Here is a 27,736-nt window from a genome sequence, read left to right as displayed (position 1 = left end):
CATCGCCGTATCACCCCACAGTGGCCACAGGCTAACAGGGAGATCGAAAGATTTATGAGGACTCTCAACAAGGCCCTCCGAATCGCCGTGGCCAAGAACGCCTATCCTGGGCGGCACCTACAGCTGTTTCTCCGAGAATACCAAAGCACCACCCACAGCACCATGCGCCAAACACCGTGGGTGCTCATGTTCAATGGAACTCGTCACGACACTCTGCCTACCTGTCCCGGCTGGGCGCCAACACCCTACAGTGAGGAAGATGCCCTCGGGCGAAGAGAAAGACAGAACCTTGCCACCAGCTGGACAAGAAGAACGACACCCCGGAGGGTGAAAAGGAGGGACACAATCATAATGAAAGACAGGAGACCCGGAGGTAAATTTTGGACCCGATACGAGCCGGGCCACGGGTCAGTAGTCAGTGTCAAGGGAACCATGATAACTGACGAAAAAGGAGGAGAAACAGTGAAACAGGACATCTCATGGTTTAAGAAGGTGCCGGAGCCTCCCTCCGGTGAGGAAGCAAGCAGCGTTCCGGAGGTGTGGGAGAACATCGGAGCATGAGGAACCTCACAGGGGCATGCCGGTGATGGAGCAAGGATTCGAGAAAAAGAAACTTGCTCGGATCAACCTCTCATGAACAGGTACTAATAATAAGCAATAGTAGATAAAAGAAAACTAACATACACACAACATTTACATATGGGGAAAAGAGCTTTTATGCATGCTTAAATAACAAAGAATAATTGCTACGTAACTGAAGTCCCGCTTGAAACCGAAAATTATGTTGCGCATGTGCGAACCAGAACTGAGCAAATAACCATGTGACTATCCCATGTGAGAGGGAAACTCTCACGCATGTGCAAAGAGTTACTAACTGTAAGTCTCGAGGCCTGGTATTTGCCTGCCTGAATTTAAAGAGAGCTGTCACTGCTAATGCTATTGCTTAACAAAGAAGAAAATAACATGGGATAGAGTAGAAGTGGGTGGTGAACAGTGATAATAACATATTTCAGAAATTCACATCTGTTTATAATTCTTTTATTAAATAGTGTGCGTTTGGGCCTGATGTAATAAGCCAAGGGAAAAGATGGTGGTTGAAACGTAACACAAACTGAGTCTGGGCACTGAAGTTTTGAAGTGACCCGCTGACCGGACCATTGACAAGCTACCAAGAGTCAAGGACAGACACCTGGGAACTCTCTTCAACTGTAGAACTATATATCAATTTGTATCTAATTTGTTACTTTAGATGTGTGTGAAGGGAAATGGCACAGAAAAATGTATACATTAAATGGGAAATGTTTGTTGACAAAAAGTTTATTAAGAAATCGAGAATAATGGCATGAGGTGATGACAACTCCCCTACCCCTGCTCAATCACAATCTATGATCCACTAAGACTCGCAACTTTTAAGGGTGGGACATGCAAAAATAAGACTATAACTAGAGTGATTTAAGTTAAGAAGGGGGCTGATGTCCATGCTGAGTGAGATGTGGGCGAGAACTGCTGCTGGAAGGAAGAGAACAGACTGGGAAGATTCAATCCTAAAAGACAGCCTGATTAGAGTGAAGATTTGCAAAAGAATATTGAGGAGGAAGAGTGTAAGAGAGGGATGCGCTCCAGTGCGTCGGGCTTCTAGAGAAGTGTAGTAAGTATTATCCTATCCTGCACCTGTCCTATAGTCTTTGACACGTGAGTTTTAAGTCAGGAGACCCCCACCAGTCCTTTGGCCAGAGGGTTGGGTTTCCCCATTTCACCATTTGATAAATATTACTCTGTTTTAATTTGCATATCTTTTGCAAATGCATGAATTATTATGTATTTTGTCTCTTCATCTATCACTCCTAATGCATCAAACTGTTGAATGAATCTATATATTGAATGTACATTGATAAATTAATTTTTCTCTCTTATGAAAGTTGATGGAGTTTGCACTGTGAATCTGTACAAATGAGCGTTCATTTTGACTGAGTTATTAGATAAAATGTATTAAATCTTTCCCGGAGTCTGTGATTATTTTATTGAGAGTTATAAGATAAATTAATGAATTTGTTAATATCACCATCAACTACTGGACTAATGGTCCATTGACCAAAAGAGGAGTGTTGATCTGTGAAGGTTAATTAGAAATTGACTAATTCAGATCAAGGTGTAAATAAAGCTTGACCCCTAGCGAAACAGTCAGGAAACTAGAATGTGCATATGGGCCCATTTTGAGTAATATGTTGATTGAGAAATGTTCATCCTAGCCTTTCGCTGGATCACCTGCACAACCACCGCCTGCGACACCGGGTGAGGTGACGACAGGAGGAACCCCTGAAGTATCATCAACATCCCGAGCGCTGTGGTCCCCGTCCACAACCCGAGGGTGTTACCCCCGGTATGGACTGAGAGAGATTCCAAGGCTGAGCTCCCGCCTGGAAGACTTTGCATGCCAGCCAAAGAGAATGGACTAAGTTGGGATGGAATGTGATGAGTCAGCGGTCTAGCTAACGGTCCTGGTTGATGCCGGGTATGTTGTACTTACGCGCTCATGCCGGCGGGCTGAGCACAGTTAATAAAAGGGGGCGTGACCGCATGTGGTCAGTTGGTACCCGATTTTTAAACGTAGTGGTGTCTCTTTTGTTGCCGCGATCCAGCCTCGCACCTGCCGCTTGCGCGCAACTCACACAAAGTGCGAGACGCTTACACTTAGCATTCCGAACTACCTCACAACAAGAATGACATAATAACATTCTATGACGGAACACATTCTTAACTCTTAGCATCATCATAACAGAGTGGCAGATGTTTTAATACATTTCCTTATAATTTCATATGAATTGCAGTATTTATGATTTTTTTTATATAAGAGGGACATTACCCAAAGGTTAGAGTGCTTTACAAAAAACAGATTTGATTACAAGGTATACAAAGTTACAAACAGTCGCTAGTTACGATCCTTACAAAAAGCACAAAGATAGATACATAGGACAGTTTCTCCTTTTGACTGTTACAAAGGCATTGACTTACCAATTCTTAGATTTAGATGGTATAGGTAGTAGCAGCAAGACCATATCAAGTGAGACAGAGGTAATGCATACATTATAGAATAACAGGTTTGTATTTGTAAAGTGGAAATGGCACTCATGGAAAAGGATCCAGCGCATGTTAATCATGCTAATTTCCTCTCCCTCTGTGTACGATTCATAAACTTAATCACCACTCCTAGACTCTCCATACTTACACATACATCTTTGAAGATTCGTTTCAAGTGCTTTTCCTGTATCCTGTGCCATCATATAGGCGACTATGCGTCTGTCAATCCTTTCTTACATGGGCTCAGACTTCTGTTCTTTAATAATCCTTCTCTTAATCTGCCTATCTTTCCTAATCCACCCTTTTCAAATAACCTTGTCTCTCCCACTGCTCCAGTCTGTCCACTGCTCTATATCTCTATGAAAACACTTCCCCAATAAATCTCTTTCTATCGTATTCTCCCAGTCACACAATATTTTTTTCTCTTTCCCTGACCTTACTTTGAGGCAGCGGCCTCTTTTCTGTCTTACCGGTGCATCCAGTCATCATGCTGCTTCAGCTGTCCAGCCCACGTATTGTCTGGGGTAGCTGTTCTGAGGTTCCTCGATGGTAAGAATAATAATTGGCTTGGCAGAACCGTTCCTACTTTGCGTAGCCAGCAGATGCCGCTATTTCACTAGTCACGGATCCTCTCTATTGCGCTCTATTCATTTATTTAGTAACCCAGCCCACTTTTCAGCCAATCATAAAGTACTGGGAGTTGTTGACCGTGCGTGTGACCAGTCTACTGGGGAGGAGCAGCGAGTTAGTTAAATGCGCATGCGCATCAATCTTTTAGCTATATCTGCTGAATAAGCGACGATAGTTCTGTTCGAAAAGGTCTCGTGTTTTCTGCTGCTATGAACAGACTGCAACGAGCACTCTCATCGATGTAATCTTTTCACTGTGTTGCGCACCCGTTCTGACCTACTAGGTCTTTAAGAACTTGACAAAGGCTGTCACCGATGGAGTATTGTTTACTGTTCTGTAATTTCTCCTTTTGCGGTTCAACTAGTGACAGTACATACATTAATTAGAAAACGGACGAGGTCGCAGTGGTCTGGCTTTCTCATGGCGCCTGCGCCCTCCAATCAAAGACGTCCAAGTCTTATTTTGGCATGCGCAGTCTAGTTAGTGTACGACTGTCCCTTGGTTGCTAGCAACAAACAGACAAAAGAGGTTGGTATGGTTACCACAAGACTCGGCACATCACAGGGTCTGCCAAATAACGGGAGAGATAACATTTCGTTTGAGGATGGAACAAAAGTGCAGGGCTAGTGGTCGCATTGCTGCTTTAATAGGGCATTGCGAAATCACTCCTCTTAGTTAATGTTGCAGGACACCGAAAAACTATGATGTCTACTTAGGGGTAAACTGTATGTCCGTGCAAAATATGATTTTTCCCAAGTATATTCGCGGCCGTCCATCCACACTGACTTTCCGTGTTTGGTAGATTTTAAAATCGTTAAATTCTAACATTTTGAAAGATGAAGCACAAGCTTTCTCCATTTCATTGGATTTGTCAACCTAAACAACTTTACAGAAATCTTTTTTTACGTTTATGAATTATATATTGTATTTTGTATATCCCTGATATACTTCTTTATGACAATTTAGGAGAGCTTGCATATAAATACATATACGCATAGGACTACTGTCTAAAAGACTTTTGTGATAGGTACGCTCCCTGCATGGTAAATGGAGGTGCACGTGATCCATCGATCAGGGATCGACAATTTTTCACAAACAAAGGCCCATTTACACTACCCAACTAATTCCTTCACACTGGGGTTCAGTGTGATGCAAGTTTATACCCATCTTACCAAATACATAATAGAACCAGCATTTCTCTTTATTACCTACTGGCAGTCGCCAGTAGGTAGTTATAGTTAGGACCGAGTTACTATAGGAAAATGGCAGTATTCTATTCCCAATAACGTTGGCGCCAATTGACGAATCTTCGCGAAATTTTCAAAACCAATTCTTTGTTGAGATCAGCTCCTATGTTGAAAGTTTGATGGTGATCCGTGAAGGGGGGCCCGAGAAAAAAGGGGGTCCCAAACATGTTTTTTCAATGTTAATTTCCATAGGAAACTTTAGACAAGGCTACAGGTCGAACGGGTGAACGGAATTACCCCAAATTTGGAAGGGAGAAGGGTCTTGGTCTAGAAAGAACGCTTTTGTTTATTTGGTGTAAATCCGTTCAGTCGTTTTTGAGAAATAACGAAATTTACAGATATCGATATTTGGAAATTCTGCTTTCTGATTGGCTGAGGCGTTACAAGCACGAGCTTGCTGGTGATTGGCTGCGAGCGGTGCGAGCAGTTGCAACTAGGAAGTGTTGGCCGCCATTTTGTGATTCCATTGAAGCGAGTGAGGGTAAAAAAGGGAGAAAAAAGTGGGAAAGAGGAGGGTAGGAGCGCTGTGAGGTTTGTAGGGTGTGCTATAGAGGGAGTGTTAAGCAAATTATTTATCCCCACTGGTGTGAAAGTGCTGTTTTGCCCACTGTGAGATGGTGCTGAGGTGAGGTACCGGTACAGTCTGGGATGAAACTGTGAGCTGAGTGCTGTAAAGTGATGTGCTCTAGGCGTGGTAGCATCGTGGGCGCTGTAGCATATCTGTGCAGGTGGTGTTAGTATGCGTTTAGACTATAGCGGGAGTGGGAAGCAAAGTACTTAGTGGTATCGGTACGAAGACTCGGGGATGAAACTGTAAGTGTAAGTCGTGAGTTTATTGCTGTGAAGTGATGTGCTGTGGGTGCTGTAGGATACTGGCCGCTGTAGCATACCTGTGTAAGTAGAGTTAGTGTGTGTTTATTCTATACAGGGAGTGTGAAACGAACTACTCATCCCTATTGGTCTGAAGAGTGGAATGTAGTGTTTTAGGAAGCAGGAATAAAGGAATAATCGTGAAGAATATAATGCAGAATGTTGCAATGCCAGAGAAGGAAAATGGTAAAATGAGTGGTGTCTAAGAAAGTGGTTGTGTGTAATAAAGGGATGGAGTTTGAAAAATATATAGAAAGTGTCTTTATTTCAGTGCCATAATTGGACCCACTGGTGCAAGAGCTAGGGTATCCAGCTGATGCAAAGTTGAACCACTTCTGCTGTATTCAAATGTAAGCTCCGGCATCGGTGAATTGTATATTACATGTTACAGTTGCATGTGAAATAAACAATAGCCATTACACTTGAATGACTCTACATTCTATAAAGAAAATAAATGTAGGATACGATTACTACATGTATCGTTTAAGAAAAGAAATAAATAAAAAAAAAATTGCAAAATATAGTCATCAAACTTTTTATGTACCTTGGCAGTGCTTTTTTGTAACAGAAAATTAACAACAGTAGAAGAGTTAGCAATCTGTTGTACAGTAGATTCAATGTGGTGCATGTCAGAATTGGTACTAGTTCTACCCACATTGGAACTTTGAGGATGAATACAAACATTTCGCTTCTGAGAAGCACATTCAGTACCTTTGTAGTCAAACCATACATTATTGTCTTCAGCTGTTTAAAAAAAACATTCTTGTGTAGAGAGCTAAGGCATCGAGCTTAGACAAACTCCAATTGCTTCTGCTGTAGTGTAATCGAAGATCCTGCATCAGTGAATTGCACATTATATGTTACAGTTCTATGTGACCTACAGAATAGCTATTAGACATGAATAAATACATTGTATAATGAAAATAAAGGTAGTTCACGATTACCACACTGTGCCAACCAGTTCCTAAACAAAGTCGTCTTTTTACATTTTTATCGTGAGGTTTTAAGCAGAGGCTGACTTTGAGTAAAATTGTGTGAAAGGGCTTTGTGAATAACAGGCAGGCAGAGAGGTGTGTGCACAAAGAATAGACGTGGTTTCTAAATGGGTGTCGGGTTTAGGCTGATTTTGGAAGTAAATAGCATATTTGCATAGGTCATACATCACTGATTCCTGGTTAGACTGGAGACGTAAGGGGGAATAATGAGGACAGAGTTCAAATGTCTTCGTATACTTAGAAAGTTATTATATCAAAGTAGTAGGATTGAAGTATATTATAAAAAATGTAAAGGAAAAAGTAAAAAAAATGGAAAAAAATCCATTCAAGAATAATGTGAGTTTCTTACAAGTCTTGGAGATTCCAGTCCAGAATTTCTTCAGCTGCTTGAGATGTGTAATGTTCCAAGAGGCTATTGTTGCCATTGTGTGAGAAAAGCGAAGCGATCCAATTCATATCCTCGAAGGGACAGTAATGTTCCTCGAATGTTGGGGCGGTAATTTGAATGGGCAGGCAATCTGCGATGTTGTGAAAGGTCGCACGTTGCAGGAGATCCTTCGCAGCTGCGATTTGTTTTTGCATTGCATTCACCATTGCTCCGCTGCCAGAACAATCATGTTCATGGTTTTCAAGATACTCCATTACCTGCTGGATATCTGGAGCGATTGTTGAGATGTTGACAAGGTATAAATTCATTCGCCAGTCGAATGGGCAAGTTTTGCAATCAAACAATGGTTGTACGCATATTGCATAAGTGTAGATAAATGTTATGTTGTAGCTAGCTCCGATAATAGATAGAGGCAGGCAGCCGAAAAGTTTTTCCGTTTTTTTACAGTATTGATGTAGCTTGGCGTAGAGGCGTATTCTGTCGGACATAGTTGTTACCATAGAGAGCGTAGCCATTTCTAGAAGTAGAATTAGTAGTAGGATGGCCGCAAAGAGGGTCAGAATTATGGGCACTGGTCCTGTTATTCCAGAGATGATTGAAAGAATGTCTGAATGTAGTCTGGTATTAAAAGAAGAACAGTTTGAAAGCATGTTAGAAGGCTGTAGGAGACGTGTTAAAAAAGTGTGCCAGACCGTGAGTGTGACATGTGTTGAAAATTGTGTAACAATTCACAAAGTGTAATGGGAGTTTCGTATTTAAAAGGGTCGTGTATTTTACTTGACGTTTGTGATATCTGCAGTCGATAAATTTATTTGCAGAAGTGAGGGACACTTCTGTTGTGAACAAAAGCGCTTTCAGTTAGGTTTGTTTAATGAAATCTGTTTTCAAAGTAGGGATTGAAGGCCAAGTTGAAGTTTGGGAGTTAGTTTCTGTGGGTGGGAATAGACATTGCCCCAGGAAGTTACTCGGTTTGAAACAGTAAGGACATACAGTATGCCAGCTCACATTCCGTAGGAGTGCATGTTATTGAGAAGCAGATAACTGCCATTAGAAAGCTGTGTGAATGTTGGTCTGATTGTGGGAGTTGGCGTCCTTTTAAAAAAGGACGCAAGATTGGGGGCTGTAAGCTTAGAAGCGCCGTGTAGTTGGACATTCTTGGATAGTAATGAATGACTGCTATTGTGGTCGTATTTTTCACCTGTGAGAAAAACTTCTGTATGCTCTTTAAAACAGCGATATATAAATGGGAGAAACCACTGCTCGTGAATAAACGCTCTACTTCATATAATCACATACAACATGACAAACAACATGTACACCTAGCAATCAAACAATGGTTGTACGCATATTGCATAAGTGTAGATAAATGTCATGTTGTAGCTAGCTCCGATAATAGATAGAGGCAGGCAGCCGAAAAGTTTTTCCGTTTTTTTACAGTATTGATGTAGCTTGGCGTAGAGGCGTATTCTGTCGGACATAGTTGTTACCATAGAGAGCGTAGCCATTTCTAGAAGTAGAATTAGTAGTAGGATGGCCGCAAAGAGGGTCAGAATTATGGGCACTGGTCCTGTTATTCCAGAGATGATCGAAAGAATGTCTGAATGTAGTCTGGTATTAAAAGAAGAACAGTTTGAAAGCGTGTTAGAAGGCTGTAGGAGACGTGTTAAAAAAGTGTGCCAGACCGTGAGTGTGACATGTGTGGAAAATTGTGTAACAATTCACAAAGTGTAATGGGAGTTTCGTATTTAAAAGGGAGTGTATTTTACTTGAAGTTCGTGATATCTGCAGTCGATAAATTTATTTGCAGAAGTGAGGGACACTTCTGTTGTGAACAAAAGCGCTTTCAGTTTGGTTTGTTTAATGAAATCTGTTTACAAAGTAGGGATTGAAGGCCAAGTTGAAGTTTGGGAGTTAGTTTCTGTGGGTGGGAATAGACATTGCCCCAGGAAGTTACTCGGTTTGAAACAGTAAGGACATACGGTATGCCAGCTCACATTCCGTAGGAGTGCATGTTATTGAGAAGCAGATAACTGCCATTAGAAAGCTGTGTGAATGTTGGTCTGATTGTGGGAGTTGGCGTCCTTTTAAAAAAGGACGCAAGATTGGGGGCTGTAAGCTTAGAAGCGCCGTGTAGTTGGACATTCTTGGATAGTAATGAATGACTGCTATTGTGGTCGCACTTTTCACCTGTGAGAAAAACTTCTGTATGCTCTTTAAAACAGCTATATATAAATGGGAGAAACCACTGCTCGTGAATAAACGCTCTACTTCATATAATCACATACAACATGACAAACAACATGTACACCTAGCAGACACAACAACACTACGTACTGTGGGAACCGTGGCTAGCCTTGTACACAAACCAAACATGGCATGGCACCTCTGCCACACAATGCAGAATGCGGGGAGAGATGGGAGCAAAGTATGTGCGAAGGTGGCAAGTAATTCTCGATTATAAAATTATACAATGCAAAGTATTGAGGGGATGTGCCGAACAGACTTGAGTATGCAGAGCACAGACATGTACATGTCCACATACACTGATGGTCTATTGAGTGAAGTGGACAGTGGACGCAAACATGATAGTACGGTCAGTAGGGAAGATTACGTAATGGTAGTGCGTGCGTGCCGCCACCCCCCCCCCCCAAATGTTTAGGGAAGTGGGCTGGCTCGCCGTACGCAAAGCTAGCGTAGGGGTATGAATAAAAGGCACGTTTCTTTGAGGGGTGGTTCTCTTCCGGATTGGCGAACGTGTCTGCCAGGTCTGCGCAGCTTACACCGCCACGAGGCTGATGCTGTGAGTGAAGGTGGGTGCGTGAATGATGCTCTCAACCTGCTGGTACTCAGAAACCATCATGGCCGCTGTGATGCATATATGACCCACAGTTCACCTTTCAACACCACTGGATGTGAAAGAAGGCCGACCACGTGCCAGCGGAAGGTCCTGGGCCGAGGTCTGCGAGCTTCGAAGGATCCTGAGATTAACGCTGGCTACCGCGACACAGGCACACAGAGCCCAGCCTGAGGCCCAGGAGCATGGAGTGCTCTATATAATAGTAACACAGTAGTCTGACAGGTACCGACAGTGGAACGGTGTTTTGATACATAGTGGACGATGTTAGAACTGTATCTGAGAGTGGAGATGAAGGTACTCCCTTTGACCAGCTGCAACCAACTCTGGGTCCCAACATTGGAACGGTGTCTTGATCCCATAATGGACGATGTCCGATATTACCTGCTGCTGAGTTTTCAGAGAACTCCCTCCGTTGAGGTGCATCACACTCTGTGCTTCCGTAGCTAACTGCTGTACAGGATTATTGGGCTTTGTTGCCTGCAGTCAGTGTACACCGCGGTACAGCAGGTCCGAACAATGAAACGGGGTCTTGATTCTATGATTGAGGATGTCAGAAGTTAAAGTCTGTGATGATTTCGGTGTACCCCCTCCGATCAGGTGCAATCAACTCTGGGTCCCAACAGTGGAACAGTGTCTTGATCCCAGAATGGACGATGTCTGATATTACCTGCTACTAAGTTTTCAGATTACTCCCTCCGTTGAGGTGCATCAGACTCTGTGCTTCCGTAGCTAACTGCTGCATATGAATATAGGGGTTGGCTGACTGCAGTCGGTGGAGTACACCGTGGTACAGCAGGTCTGAACAGTGGAACGGGGTCTTGATATCACAATGGACAATGTTAGAACTGCATCTGAGAGTGGAGATGAAGGTACCCCCTCCAATCAGGTGCAACCAACTCTAGGTCCGAACAGTGGAATGGTGTCTTGATCCCACAATGGATGATGTTAGAACTGCATCTGCGAGTGGAGATGGAGGTACTCCCTTTGACCAGCTGCAACCAACTTTGGGTCCCAACAGTGGAACGGTGTTTTGATGCCATAATGGATTATGTTAGAACTTCATCTGAGAGTAGAGATGAAGGTACTCCCTTTGACCAGGTGGAACCAACTCTAGGTTGCAACAGTGGAACATTGTCTTGATTCCACAATGGAATGTGTCCGATATTACATTCTGCTTAATTTTTACAGAACTCCTTCCGTTGAGGTGGATTAGACTCTGTGCTTCTGTAGTTAACTGCTGCACATAATTATTAGGCATAGTTTATTGCAGTTGCTGGAGTACACAGCGGTACAGCATGTTCAAACAGTGAAACGAGGTCTTAATTCTATGACTGAGGATGTCAGAAGTTAAACTGTGTGATGATTTTTGTGTATAGCTTCTGATGAGGCGCAACCAACTCTGGGTACCAACAGTGAAATGGTGTAGGCTCACACAATGGACGATGTTCGATATTACCTGTTGCTGGTTTTTCACACAACTCCGTCTGTTGAGGTGCATCAGATTCTGTGCTTCTGTAGTTAAGTGCTGCACATGGTTATTGGGCTTAGTTGACTGGTATTGCTGGAATACACCACGATACAGCAGGTCCAAACAGTGAAATGGGGTCTTGATTCTATGATTGAGGATGTTATAAGTTAAAATCTGTGATGATTTTTGTGTACCCCCTCTAATCAGGTGCAACCAACTGCGTGCTTCTGAATCCAACAGTATGTGGCTGTGAGTTGTGAATGACCACTGGATTTGGTGTAGACTGCAGTTCGCAGGAATCACAATTTAGATTGTGTGGTGATTGTTTAATTACAGAATCCAGTAGTTAAAGTAATTAGAATGTCTATTGAAACATACACAATATTGTTTTAGTATACTTGCTTCAAGAAGTTTTTTTATATCAGTTATAGGTTTAGTGATAAATATGTACTTATCTATAATACTAAATAATAACAGACTCAGTGTGTAATTTATAATGTTTATCATAAATAATAATGAAAATGAATGCTCATCAAGTACAGTTGCAAAATGCAAAAATATAGATTATTATGGAGAGAAAATATTAGCAATGTGTAGAAACAAACTCATGTCAAATAAACAATGCATTGAAGGAATGGATAGGCGAAAAGAGAGAAGTTTCAGAGACAAAATACATTTGTAAATGAATATACAAATTCAGGATATTGTCTATAAAAACCCAAAAATCAGGGACAACTACTCTCTGGTCAAGAAGGGCAGTTAGGCCACTCAAGAAGAGTCGAGTGGCAAAGATAAAAGTCAGGAATCAGGAAACAGGTAGACCTCTATCTGGAAACAGCAAACCGACGACATTGACGATCTCCCGCTAGCTCCCGCTAGCTAAACTCCAGCCGACCTAACCACACCCACCGGGTGAGCATTATCCCCTAAAACCTAAATGTCCGACCCACATATGTTTCAATATGAGAACAAACTCCGTCTCTCATTGGCTAAGGATGGGGAGTACTGTCACACCACTCTCAGCATGACCATTTTATTCAATGCCTGTTTATCTTGAACATTCAAGTTACGTCAGATTCTTCTCAGGAAACAACTTTGAACACAATCATAGTAAATATTTCCTTCAGTTAACTACATGTTTCGACTCTCTGCGCTTCCATTGTTTGCCTCTGCCATCTCGTGAAGGAAGTTGTCCGTTTCCACTATCTTCATTTCTTTTCCGAAACTTGGCAGTCAGTCAGCACCACTACGAAGGTCATTTTTATGCTTTTGCGTTATCTCTTTTCATTCAAAGCCCACTTTGGTCATTTTATTTTCTCTACCAAATATTAACCCCAGACTGGCATGCACGAAAGTAGGCCCATGCTTGCTTTTCTACGGAAAACAAACACAAACATTTATTATTTTCATGAAATGTAATTTCATTGCACACCATCCCAGCATTGCACTAACCCATTCACAACCTGTGTTATATTCCTAGATACTATTATGAAGTGCATGAAAGCAGCATTAGTCTTTTATCAAAGCACTTGAAGCCTAGTTCCGTGCAATAGTACACACATGCGCAAAAGCATTTCCCCTTATTTTAGCATTCTTTAATAATATTTCTCACAGCACACTGTTAATGAATGTTACTGAGGGTTCAATCGAAGCAGGTTTTATTTTCTCAAAACCCTGCTCCATCAATCGCCCCTTGGAATGCGTTTTTGAGCCATCATAAAAATACCCTACAAATACAAATTGACGCTTATTTAAAATTCTGTACTTCTTTCTCGTTTTACCATTCTTCCATCTAAGCCCTTCATGATCTCTTAATAATGTCCTCTCATGTCCTTTAATTCTATCTCTTCTCTCTTTCCCTTTCTAGCTCTTCATTTAAGATCTGACACCTCATTCTTTCTACATTTGCATTTGCAACATTTATAAATCATTATAATCATTAATATCACTATAACTACTGAAGTAAAAGGTAATAATATTTCCCTAATAAGCTACTCCGTAAAGTAGAAAAACAATTTCCCACTGAGGAAAAGCTCTTACCAAGTTTCTCCCATGCACCATCAACCTTCAATTCAGTCAAATCTTCATGAAGTTCTGTAATATTTTTAATTTACCCCTCAAGATTTTTACTCTTGTCAGGGATATAAGTACAGCATTGTTGTATCTTCAAAATGCTACAGACTCCACCCTCTTTTGCCAATAATATATCAAGGGCAAGTCGAGTTTGCATATCCATTGATCTAATTGCAACAATTTCAGTATCAATCATCAAGAACCCCTCAGCAGTATCTTTTGATAAACGATCAACCACTGTGTACAGTTTTCTAATTTTATGTGAATTCAGAATGACTCCTACTGAAGGTATCAGTGCTCCAAAAATATACCCCATTATTTCAGAAAAACTCGCTCCTCTCTTATTACGTGTTAGTCCTTGTTTTATTTCATTAACTTTATTATTCTTGTCTATATGATATACTTTTGGAAACACCATGCCTAAATAACAACATCCATATCAACCTGCAGGTAACCTATAATAGGCATTTTTACCACACACATAATAAATACCCTGGAAAACAGGATCAGTTCCTCATTTTAATCCCCAACTTCCATTTATCAAGAAAGTATGCTCACATCCACTAGAACCAATGAAGAAACTATTAGGTTCAGTCTTTTCTCTAAGCACACAAAGCTTTCCTCTATGTTGAAAATCTAGAGTCATGGCAGCATAAGTCTCACTTTTTTTGTAATCACCCTCTCTGAAAACCCATGGAGGTACATCAGACTTTTGCTCAGCAGTTTTCCTTTTGAAATCTTGTCTTCTATCCTCTACTATATTCATAAATTCATTTCTTCATGTCGTAATTTACAGTTTATATTATTTCTTTATGCACCTATTGTATCTATTGTTTTGTTACTAATGAAAAAATCTCCCATGTATGCTGCACAGACAGGACCATAAACAATTTTCAAATCTCTCCTAATAGGAGTTTCTGAAAATATCAAATCAAAATTAGAGTATTAATACTCTAATCCTTCCCTCTCATAGAACAGACTAGTTAAAACACTACAAAACACACCATAAGTTAAAGGTAGGTGATGATAAGTCACCCATTCTGAGACAGACGATGGTAATTGCATACACACATAACAATCTCTCGCATTCATTGTGTTAATATATTCATACAATAATTTAGTAAAAACATTTAACGAAAAGTCATTAATTGATTTATCATGATAATAAATACTATCCTCATCTATCTTTTCTATATTAGTGTTTGAATTTTTCTTAATACTAGAATCCATTTTCTCACTTCCCATATTATTAGTGTTACTTTTGTGATTAGTCACCATTAAAACAGGCACAACAACAACATGCGTCAGTGCCCAATTGCAAGTGAAGGTGCTATCTCAACTGTTATTTAGGTCTATTTTATGGATTCACCTAATTGAATTCAGCCTCATTCCGGCTTCTTCTGAGTACCATCACTTTGAACAAAGGCTGTGTGTGAGGAGCAGGTTGAAACTGCTCTTTAAAAAGGGAATTGTGGTGTCGGAATCCATGTAAACCAAGTATAATGTATTAATGTTGAAACACCAAAATACAGGCAGGCACCCTGATTTGGTCCTTTGACTCCAACAACTGCTCTTCCAGTTCCAAGAGCCAAGGGATCTAGAACTAAGGAAGCGTGTGCTGTAGGAAGAATACACTTAACAGCAATAAGTGTTTTAATGTCCAGTCTGTAATGGAGCATCCACATACATCATCAACTGGTTCCCTGGTGAATAATAACCCCCAGCCCCAGATCCTAGAATGCCATGAGTATCACAAAGCTCAGCCAACAAGTACAAAGATAAACAACAATAAGGTAAGAGATACCTGCGGTAAAGAAACTTGGTTGTGGAACATAGAACTCTAAGTAAATGGAATACCAAAAATAATGTACCTTATACTAGCTACCACATACTCGCCTTCCTTGTATGTAACAAAATAAATAAAAGAAAATAAGGAAAATGAAAGGCTGAAACAAAGCAGATAGCAAAAACATAAGTATCAACATATAATAAAATCATCAAATATTTGAGGTAACCTGGCATTCCTCTTACTTTTTTCCAAAATTTCAGAGAACACTTCACCAGCAGTTTTTTCTAGAATGTCACCTGAAACCTTCCTTGTAAAATATTCACCTCCAAAATCAGGTTTATCAGTTACATTGACATACTTTTCCATGGGTGAATTCGTTTTCACTAATCTAGAAATACTTCACCATGTACCATTGCCAAGTAAAGCTGAAGTTTTTCCCAGCTTGACAGTTTTCCTTATATCAGAAAATTGGTAGTTTGATTTTGACTTTGCTACCAACACTTAATGTTGATTTTTTTAGGTCGAGCTAGACAGCGCATGTGCTGGCTCTTTGAGACCTGCTGTAATTAGTCTGTGGGCATCAAGTACATCCCCTTTCTTGCCATTGCTTATCATTTGTCTGTGTCAGTGTCCTTCAAACATCCGTGCTTGCTAGTGGTCAGTCCTGCCTCTTCATCCCTCCTTTCTGTCTTCTGTTCCTCCCACAGAGCAGAGACATAGTTCTCTCTTATTAGGCCATGGTTTATATCTGTTCTTTGGGGGACTCTTTTATTATTTGTTTCCTACTCTGTTACTGTTTTTCTCTGCTCTGCGTCAGAGCCCTAGCTGCTTACATTTAAACATAGCTTCTTCCTCCCACCTCCTCTTAAGGCCACAGTTGTTTTACTACTGCCTTTTTTACGGCTTCATCCCCCACCGTGACACCTGCTCGGTTGCTTGTTTTAATAATTGTGGACGTACTTTATCAGTGCTGTGCCCGTTTCATAAGCACCACGCTGTTTTCGCTTTCATTCATGTGTATTTTCTCTGCTCTCCATGCCCCTCTCAATAAGTCAGCAGGCTCTAGCCTGCGCCTGCCTCTGTGCCTCACAGCAGAGCAGGGGTGCCAGACAGACGGAGATGGAGGGCCGTGCTGTTAGTTTATGATGACCGCACTATAAGGCTGAAGAGCTGGCGGCAGAGACCGGTATCCGTCTCGCCTGCTGCTGTAATGCTGTAATTAACTCTGGTTTTTAATGTGGCACCAGCATGCCCATGTTTGGGTGTTAAAGCACATCAAAACTCTTCAATAATATAGCAGCACAAAATCTACAGTAGTGTGTTTAGTCAAACGCAGACAGATGCATCAGGCAGAGAATGTGCCTTGCATAACAGAATCTTTAATTAGGATTCAGGACGAGTGCTGGATCCCTTGAATACGGTAACCCACGTCCAGTTTATCATGAAACAGTGACGGTTCACAGAGATAGCGCTGGGGGGTGGTGAGGCGGGCGGGGCTGGGTGGAGGATAGTGGAGTCCGACATACGACGGCAAAGGTAAAAGTAAATAAGTAAATAAATATCTGCAGTCCTATGTCAGACTCCACTACCCCCACCCAGCCCCGCCCCCCTTAGCGCCCCACTGCGTTACCTCTACGACCCCCCACTGCCATGAAACATTAGGGACATGACACAAAATGAATGACCTTTGGGGCACTTAATGTGGCCATGCCTGCTCGCCGAGAGCCACAAATACAGAGTCACACTTCCTAACCTTGTCATTCGGTTCCCTATTTGAGCCTGAACCCTGCAGATGCAAACATACATCTACTGGACCATAGCAGGTTCCCTCTGCTTAAAAAATAAGAAAAGAAACCAAGACTGAGCCAGGTGAATCCAGGCTTCCCTCCCATCCCATCCCTCTTAGTCAAAGATTGCAACACACAAACTCCACAAAAATTGCGGTCTCTTCAAGGTGCCACAGACCCACAGGATGTTTGTGTGCTCACATGCGCTTTGCACATACATCTTCTCCTGCCACTGGCACATTTGTATGCACTGTGTTCAAGGCATGTCGAACCATTGACAATTTTGAATGAAGTGCATATTTCTATTTACAGCGCGGAGACGTTTTGACTTATTACGATGGTTTAAGGAAGTCCATCTTGCACCTCAGTTTTTCGTTGGTTTACAAACTCGGCTAGTTGTAAAAAACAAAACGCGTTACATATACATAGTAGAGTAACATGCCGATTGGCAGTAAAAGGAAGTGGCATCCCCGCAAGTAGAGATAACCTAGTGCGGTTTCCTCCAGAACGTTTCATCTTGTACATGCTGGCTAGACAAAGTGTGTGCTTTGTCTTTGCCAGTGGGCAAGCTCACCACAGCCCACAGTTTGCCTAATCATGCTCATCAACAACATTGAGGGTCCCTGCTGCTAAAACACAAACATATGCAAATTGGCCATGCAGTGGCACACAGCTGTCCCCCCAGTATCCGGGCATAAACGATAAATCTAGCGCAACCGAAGTTTTGTGCTACAGGAGCAAAAGCCACCTCGCTCTGCCCAGATGAGTTGGTGATGTCTTGATGCAAGTGTGCGTTTGTTGCGATTGCATTTAAAGTGAGCAGACAGAAGAATGTGCCTTTGTTACAGAACCAGTTCTGAAAATCAAATCCTTTATGCATGACTGTTCCAACTGAAAAATAACATGTAAGCACCGGAATTTCACATACATTTGCAAGTCTCGTGGCCCAAGAGCAGAAAATACACCTTCCTGTGGTCTCACACACTGACTGTCTGAACAAGTAGCTAGATGTGTTTCTGGTGAATTTATAATGGTGTGTTATTCAAATAGTGTGCACATATGTGTGCAAGTATGCACAGTTGATATGCAAAGCACAGTCACATTCCAAAGCAGATAATGCTTCGGTTGGTGTGATAGTCTCTGTGCATGTGCAGCAACTATCTTACAGCTCGTTATTAAGTGTGGAGGTCCATGCCTTTCCAGGTTGACAAACTATGCTCTTCAGAGCTGTCTGCGAGGATGTGACCCAAGGAACCAGCTCAACTGAACGATTTTCTACTGTGCTAAATGCGAGCATGTAAAGAACAGAAGTGAACAGAGTGAAGAGAGATGGTATTAGAATGGGACTTTTGGTCAGAAGAGCACACAGTTGAATCTGCCAGTGGCCTTGGACACAGTGAAGTGGAAGCCACACTGGGGAGAAGCATTTGGCAGTGGTGTCCTGTTCCAGGGCATGGTTGAGCTTTGGCATGTCAAGAAGCCTGGGTATCCCACCGCAGTAGCCAGTGTGTCTTGTTAGCACTGTGACTATTCATCTGATTTGATCTGAATACATATCCAGGTCCTCTCCCTGAAGGGTTGTGGTAAATGCAATGACTAAAGAGGTGCAGTTGTTTAGAATTTTAGTGAAGAGCATATAGAATGAACCCAAAGCTGTGTAAACCAACTACAGATCCACCTGTTGAGCTTTGCTCGGCCACCCCATAACCTGCAACTCTCCCGGGTCATGCTTCTACAAAAACATTGAACTTTGGCATAGTGATAAATGCAGCGGCTGGTGGGAAGGAAAGAGCGCATTGGAAGGCATAGAAGGGATTCTAACAGGGCTTCATTTGAGCTGTTTTTTGCAGGTGGGGCCCACCAGCACTTACTTTCGGAGACCAGCACAACGCATGGAAAGGGTGCAATATCACAGACTGTTGTTGGGTATCCCTGTGGAATTGTAAACAGACCCCTTTTAGTCACATTAGATACTGCACCCTAAATGCAATTATAAAAAGAAAGATTGCAACAGAGCATTGACCTGTTGTTGGTGGTTTTATGAGTCTGGGCACTTTATCACTGCAGTTTAGTGCTAAAGTGCATTTGCTCTCTATTGTAAACTTGGTACGATTGGTCTACACCTGTTTGGCATATTTAATTTACCTATCAGTCCCTTGTATGGTGGTATCTCATATACCATGTGGGCCAGTATATTAAATGCTACTGGTGAGCTTGCAGCGCTGCTTGCGCCACCCACCATAGTAGCCTTTCAAACCTGCCTCAGGCCTCGGCCACTGCAGGACCTGCGCTCGCAGTTTACTGCCGCTGTGACGTGGCACATAAAATGGTTGCCACGCTTGTGACTCCCCTTCTACTACATATCAGTCATCCCTAAAGTAGCCCCTGGCTAGCCCTATGGGCAGGGTACGAAGTAGGTAATACTGTGTGGCATGTCCTGGTAGTGACAAACAGCCTTTTTGGTTTCTCACTGCTGTGAGGCTGCCCTCTCATAGGGATGCATTAGGGATTCACTGATATGTGCTTCAGTGGTAATTATTGACATGAGAAGGGTGGCGTGATCAAGTTTGGTATGTTTGGAATAGTGGTGATAAATGCTGCATACTGGTGTTCGCAGATTTATTATCACTATTTTAGAAATGCCACTTTTAGAAGTAGGCATTTCTGGGTGCTATTGTCTTTGTACCTGCCTGTTTTGTATTGACCATCTGGCCTTGGAGTGACAGGGGCTGGGGAGGTGCAGTGACTCCAGAGAGTCTGGATGAGTCAGCGCTAGGCTGAATAGGCCTGGTCTGCATTTGGAGTGGTGGGAGGAGTAGCACCTGCACCTGAATAGGGCTGTGCAAAGACGACAGGCCGCAGGCTTAGCCTGGTCATGGGTGAGGCCAAGCGGGATGGCCACCAGAGAGAAGAAGAGCCTAGCGGGCTCCATTCAACCACTCCCAAGACGACCGCCAGAGGGCAAAGCTGGGTAAAGGAGCCTAATCCAGTGCGGCCGGCATTGATGTCACAGGCAAGGGCTGCTGCACGAAGCCAGGTGGCCACTCTGTAAGGCTTGCTTTGCCGTGGCCGCCAATTGCTCTACTGCAGGGCAGAGAGTCCCCCTTCTCCCTCCCCCATGGACAAGTGAAACCAGTGAGAAGCCTTGCAGGGAGCAGAGTAGGCACGGCTCCCTTTGCCAGGTATGGCAGCTGCCCCATATGGTAGTGGACAGCTGCCTTGATAACCACGGTGATTCTGGTCCTACGCAAGGGTCCCTGTGAGGTTGCCCCACCGGGGGAGGTGGTGCACCCCTCCCCTTGCTACCTTACCTCCAGAAAGTGCCAACTATGGTCTCAGATGGTATGGGACACTGAAGGGGGGGGCCACAGCTATTCTGTGCATTTGCGGGCAATGGCAGTGTTGGTGCCTACCCCCTTTCTCTGGCACCACAGTTCTGGAGCATTACTTCAGTAGTTGCAGGGGGCACCCTCTATGGAGGATCCTCCAGTTGCCAGGTGAGGTGTAGGGGCCTCATGATGAACAAGGTGACATGACTTTCTGGGTTATTGCCTAATGCCTGATGCGGTTGTAAGGTGTGCACTCCACCAGTATTATGTGCAGTAATTATGTTTATGCCTAAGAGGGGCATGATGTATTATGGAATGTGCGCTGCTGCAGATGTGTAGCTATAAGGTGTTGTGCTAAAGCGCAGTCCTAGCCAGTAGTTACTGGCTATCCTTACTGTAATGTGTAATTTGTGAAGTCATGACTAGTGCCACTGGCACAGTGTAATATATGTGATTATGTTCTAATGTGTTTCATATAACCTTGTGTGGAGTTTCTTTTGTGGTGTGCCTAGTGTGTCGCTGCTGTGTGAGTGTGTTGCGCGAGCACTTTACACATTGCCTCTTGGCTAAGCCTGACTGCTCTGCCAAGCTACTAAGGGAGTGAGCAGGGGTTATCTTCAGTGTGTAACTTACTTGTCCTGACTAGAGTGGTGGTTCTGCAGGGCTTAGGTGCATGCCGTAGCCAACCAGAAATCCCATTTCTAACAAGCATACTTCCAATAAAAACAAATGGAAACCTAACAAATATCATTTGCAACACCAATAGCTCAAAATTACACAAATGGGAGACCTATTGCATTGCAAATGCCTGATTCTTTTACACACCTTTAAATCCTTTCATATTCACATTGGTTTTGACAGAATTATAAATCTGTTTGAGATTACAAGTGTCTATGTTGGGAAACAACCAACCTGGGTTCAATTGTTGTCTGGGAATTCTCCCTTTAAGCAACATAAAAGGTGAACATTTGGTGGTACAATTAGGTGTACAGCTAAAAAACAGGTCAGAGAAATCGTAGATCAACTTGAATGCCAAGGGGGGATTGAAACATGCACCTCATCAATGAACAACCCTTTGTTTCCAGTATCAAAACCGGACAACTCATATTGTCTAGTTTTAGATTACAGACATTTAAACACATGCACAAAAACATTCGCTGTCCAAAACGCACACAGTGCAGCATTAATGAATAACATTGTGCGTAAAACATCACTTGATATCTCAAATGGATTTTCCTGCCAAAATATAGCTCCTGAAAGCAGGTATTTGACCACATTCTCAGCGTTGGGGTCCCAGAGACAATTTTGCATCCTTCCCCAGGGGTATAAGAAAAGCCCGGTGGTATTTTTTCAGCACGAGTAACTGAGTTACTCCAAAATTTTGATGAGGTAGCATTGTCCTATGTGGATGATATGTATCTGATGGACGGTGACTTAAAAAGGCACTTGACTAGGGTGAGCACCATAATTATGGGATTTGCCTCGGAGGACTACAAATTTAATTAAAAAAAAATCCAAATTCTCCCACCTCAGTGTCCTGTTTTTTGGATATGAGATTTCAAGGGAAGGGAAAAGTCTGGCAGCTAACGTTTTAGAAAAGTGTGCGCTGCTTCAACCTCCAAGATAAAAAACAAAATCTACAATCAATACTGGGATTCCTGAATTTTGGTAGAACATATATTTTGGATTACCCAGAAAGAGTAAAACCTTTCTATGGCTTAATAAAACCTGACTTTTCAGTTAGACAATGAACACAGAACACACAAACATCCTACGTTCACCACAAGAAGACATGATAGCTTCAAAACACTTACAGACGCAAGTAAACGTACGTAACTTGGTGATCCGTGTAATAGACGGTCAATGCGGGTACACTAACTTAACTTTCAATGAAGGCAAAATAGTACCAATCGCTTACAATTCACACCTGTATACAAATGCGGAAATGCGTTCACTTTAACAGAGAAAATACTGACAGCAGTTTAGACCGCGGTAGCAAAAGAGAGAGCCCCGACTCAAGGAAAACGCATAATTGACATAACCCCGGTACCAGCTTTAGAGGCTGTTACAAAGGCTAGCATTCTCAATGCAAAAGCCTTACATCCAAGATGGATACAATGCGCTGATTCTCTTACTGCAACGGATGTTGAATACAGATTTGATACAAGTCTAAAAACACAAGCATTTCTGCAATACGAAGAAGAATATCCTCTACTTAAAGAAATCTTGCCTCTAGATCAGTATGAATATATTATTGACACTGACGGATCTGCTCAACCGGAGTAAGCAACAATACAGTGCAGCATGTGCTATTGTTAAAGGTCGCATGAGGGATGGGAAGTTCCTTCCAAGTTGCACCAAATCGCAGTCTCTAGGAGACTGCACAGCTCAGTTGGCAGAGTTAAAAGCACTGATACTAGCACTGGTGAATACGGATCACGAATTCCCCACACTGATAGTGTGTTATTCTTTTTACTGTGTGCAATCATACAACGAATATTTACATCATTGGGAACAAAACGGGTTCAAAGACGCAAAAGCTGGCATAATTAAGCATAAAAGGCTATGGGAACAGGGAGTTTAGTTGAAAAATGAACTACCATGGGCTCACGTGATTCAGTCACTGAGTCATCAACGTGATGGCATTCACGTTGAAGGGAATTAATTGGCTGATGAAGCCGCAAAGGGGGAAGAATGCACGGCTTCTGTAGCTGCAATCACTCGTTCAAAAAACGAGGATAGATGGTGAGATTATGGTTACTGTCATTGCTTCGCGCAAAGGCAGTACAGCAGTACCAAAGACATTTCCACTCAAGTTAGATGCAAACAACATTCCATATGGTCAGATTCCTGGAGTGGGGGATAGAGTAATACCAAATATGGATCGTAAGCAAGGTTTGATTATTGCAGCACACGAGGGTTCGAGATCTGCTCATACAAGGGTTACAGTGACAATTTCATTGTTGAAACAGCAACTTTGGCGGCCAGGTCTAACAAAACAAACTAAAGACTATGTCTTGAAATGTGACATCTGCCAGCAGATGAAAGGCTCCACCATAACACCCCCAGCACAGACACCGGTACTAAAATCAGACAAACCTCTCGCTTGTGTGTATCTGGACCACTGCGGCCCCTTACAATCTGATGGGGCTTACAAGTATATCATGGTTGCACTGGATTCATGCTCAAGATTCCTATGGGTATGGCCTCAGCGCTCGGCTGATGCTCAAACTGTTATCAAAGATTTGCAAGTCTTTATAGGGACATACGCAGATGGAACGTTACATTCTGACCGTGGCCCGGCATTTAGCTCTCGGGCTTACAAAGAGGCCATGGAAAGTATGGGCATAGCATTGTGGTACTCCTCTCCGTACCTTCCTGAGGGAAATTTGGTTGTGGAGAGGAAGAACCAGGACCTAAAGCAATCTTTAACAGCTAGGGTATTTGGCAAGGGCAGTAGTTGGGTCAATCACATATATGGGTTACAAAGACCTCTCAAAAACCAGCCAAGACATTCTCTAGGGGTATCACTCCATAAGAGATCCTATTTGGGACAAGAATGTAGGTACCTGATCTTGATTGTGAAGGCACAGTGGCAGATGAGAAACCATTTGATATCCATGATCATTTGGCTGTTTCACAGGATCTGAATGAATCTAGGACGCAACAAAGTAACGTCCTCCTGAAACAGACCGCCACTGGGGAAGTCAAGCCAGTCACAGCAAGACCTGTCTCGATCCCAAAAGTTAGGAATCTGGTCAGAGAGAAAATAGCAAACAAAAAAGAATTTGGACCATCATACAGAAAACCTGTACCTGTCCTAGGAATTGACGGAACAAGAATTGTACTTTTGCCGCCTCTTGCCGGGAAGAAGGAGAAAAGATTTGTCTCAATCGACTCAATCAAACCACACTATGTGGCCGATACTGAACAGTAGGCCTGGTGGACTCGACAGTGGCAGACACCCTCCTCTAGCTACAATCCAAGAAGTTCAAACAGAAAGACTCATTACGTTTGAAGAGCCTCCTGTGTGGAATGAAGGACTAGGCAACAATGCTATGGAACTCGTTCCCCTTGAACCCGAAGTTGAACTTCAAAATGAAACACAAAAAAACAAACAAGTTGCAATTAGACCAAATACGGACATCTACGTTAGCATGCTTCAACAAGAGCAAACTACGATTTCAACAAATCCCGATGCAATTCCTACAATTAATCGAACTGCTTCTGGCTACTTCATGAACTTTGATACATTTTCTTTAGAACCAAGTGAACCAGAAACGACGCCAGCCCAACAAACACGCAAGCAACAAGTCAAGAACTTTCTGAACTTTCTCAAAAAGACTTACCTGGTATCGCCTTGGTTAGAACTCGGGGTAATTACTGGGATACTATTCTTTCTTTTCTGGCTAGGCTTAGTTGTAACTTTTAGCATGCTTATTAATGGATGATACCTTCAGCAAAGCTCCGCAGCCCAAAAAGTTAATTTAATTCTGAAGCCACATCAGTCCTCACATCGTGAATAAAGAGACTTGTCATCAGTAAACATTACAACAGTTCCTATACCAGACGGTATAGTATGGGACAAGGTTGGTTTCAAAATATTCAGTCCTACTGACCTTTTAAACATTTCTCATGTATTTAAAATTTCCTTGAGTGATATCATTACCTCCAGTGCATTTTCTGATGATTGGGACTCTGAAACTTGTAATAACATGTTGCCTGATTTAGAGAAAACTACCACATTTACGAACACTGAAATGTTAGAAGGTACTTCAGACTATGACACTTTGTATTCTTGGCAACATTATAGTCATCATTTCTTACACAAATCTATATCACCTAGAAATGTTTTTGAGTAGCACCAGTAGGAACATTACCCTATACCACCAAAAAGTAGTTCACAAACATTTGCACAGAAATTTTCATATTTTTCAGGTTTTTACACCACTGACCCAGCGTCATTTTATAATAAAGTTACACCGACATTGGCACTGAAAATTATGTTGACTAACACCAAACAGATATACTGTGCTGCTTTTATTGCCCAATTGTCTGAACAAGGTTTTGACCTATGGTAGGACAAAATAGACTTAAAATCAGTCTGGGGTTCTAGAGACTGGCAAGTCCAGAGAACAGAAGCGCTATTTAGAACATGCCTCATTCCACAGCAGATGATATTTCTAACCAAGAACAAGGACCTGAACACACCTTGGATTTCAACACCATCACAGCTGGAGGGGTGGCAAAATTCAACTACATAGGGAGAGGCAACAGTAGATGATGTTTTACAGTACAATAGATCAGACCCTAATTGGAAAGAATGGTTGGTTTGGCCCTAGACACGAACAGATGTCAGACAAGATTCTGGGGTACCACCAAAGGGCTTATTATCCATAGGCCAGACCCCTGCTATATACAAAGAGAACATCCAGGGGTAGTGACATCCTACAGTGTTGGGAAGTTGTGCCTTGATTGGCTAGAGAACTCAACACTCACAGAAATGAAACAACACTTATCCTTATCTCAGAAGACATGGATTTTAGGGATTTTTTACTAGGTCCCAGGAAACCCCTTCAGAAACATTTCTAATCAAATGAAATCAAAACAAGCTTTATTCTATTTAAACACTTAAGTCATAAACGATTAATACGTAAAAGAATAAGATCATATGTCATAAACCCATTAAATTACAAAATTGTCAGAATCATTTATATAACACGATCGAAACTCGTCAACTTCATCACATCTTAATATATTCTCTTAAAAGACTGTGCATGTACAAGACATATTCAAATTCATGCAACATTTTAAAAACTAGGCAGATAGCATGGATTTACGAGTTCTAATCACTCCCTTCAACTATTTTGCTACACATTTCACAACCATTTCTTCATCCAGGAGATGTAAACTGAGAAAAGCGGGCCGACATTGTCTCAGGCCCAACCTTTTCAGCATTGGAAGAATCCATCTTCTACGCAAAAAATAATAACATTTGTAAAAATACAGAACATTAATGGTGGATTGTGGGAAAATGTTATCACAAGGACAAGGGTCTAAAAGCCAGGACCAATCATTCATATTGGGAAACGCAGTCAATCTGTAGAAACTGCCAAAACCGAATCGAGTTAACAGCATCCTGTCATAACCCCCTTCACAATTACAAGATAGGGTTGAGTCCCTGGTTGTGACAGTAGCAGTTGGTTCTCTCTAACGGTCGGTTTGCCAATTTCTAGGGATAGCCTATTATTTGCCAAAAATTCCATGCAGGTGGTCTTTAGTACTTTCCTTGAACCAGAAGAAATGCTAGACAGGTTAAAGAAGTAGTCTGGACAGCCCAAATTAATCAGAACATTTTTAACATAATTAAGCCATGGTATTTGTGACTCCCCTTCCAGATTAAGACAATCATTAATCATGTCACGATTAAGGCCAGTAGCAGGGCTAGACCAAACCTTGTGCCTTAAAAGGACTGGCTGTACTTTAATATTATCTGATAGGTATGGCATACCAAGTTCTGCGTGGCAGATGTAAGTAGCCGCGCTATTGGGAACCACTGAAAGATATCTTATAAATAGGCTCTTCACTAATTGTAAAGAATGTACATCTGCAATACCACAGATGCTGGCACCATAAATGGCTGTTGATATATATATATGGCGTTATAAATCCTGATTAATTCAACAATAGGTCGTTTGCCCAGCTTCCTGGAAAAGTGCATCAAAGCTGCTGTGGATTTTGCGAATAATAATTTCCTCGCTCCTACGGCATTTGCCCATGAGCCCCTTTTTTCGAAAACTATTCCCAGATATGAGAAATAGTTTGTGAATTCCAACTTTTTGCTATTGATAAAAACATCTTGACACTTTAAACTATTTTTGCCACTTTTCAGTACATATGTTTTGGTGATATTGACCTGAAGATCCAGGTTAGACATAAAAAAAGCAAAACTAGTAACTAGTGTTTGCAGTCCTATTTGTGTGCGGGAGAGTAAAACAGCGTCATCCGCATATAATAACGCTGCAATCGGGCGACCGCCAATACGAGGGGTATCCTGACATTCCTTGTTTAAAACTGCACCCAATCCATTTATATACTAGGTAAAAAGAAAGGGGGCTAGCACGCATCCCTGCCTAACCCCCTTTCTAACCAGAAAATTCGGACTGCACTCCCTGCTCTACCATATCGAACACTGGCCTGCGCATCGTTATACAAGTGCCTTACA

The 27,736-nt window shown here is 42.1% G+C and overlaps 1 protein-coding gene across 1 annotated transcript in view; it reads right to left on the bottom strand.

Annotated features, from left to right (window-relative positions):
• Positions 1-3,676, bottom strand: part of WDR17 (WD repeat domain 17) — a 1,003,384-nt gene extending 999,708 nt beyond the window's left edge. The window contains exon 1 of the mRNA XM_085641859.1: positions 3,549-3,676. The gene's annotated coding sequence lies outside the window, so the exon portion shown is untranslated. The remainder of the gene's footprint in view (positions 1-3,548) is intronic.
• Positions 3,677-27,736: the final 24,060 nt, after the last annotated feature.

The sequence above is a fragment of the Triturus cristatus genome, chromosome 2_2, assembly GCF_964204655.1.
Source record: "Triturus cristatus chromosome 2_2, aTriCri1.1, whole genome shotgun sequence".
NCBI lineage: Eukaryota > Metazoa > Chordata > Amphibia > Caudata > Salamandridae > Triturus > Triturus cristatus.
The sequence above is the reverse complement of the archived record's forward strand: the minus strand, read 5'-3'. Positions and strand labels throughout refer to the sequence as shown.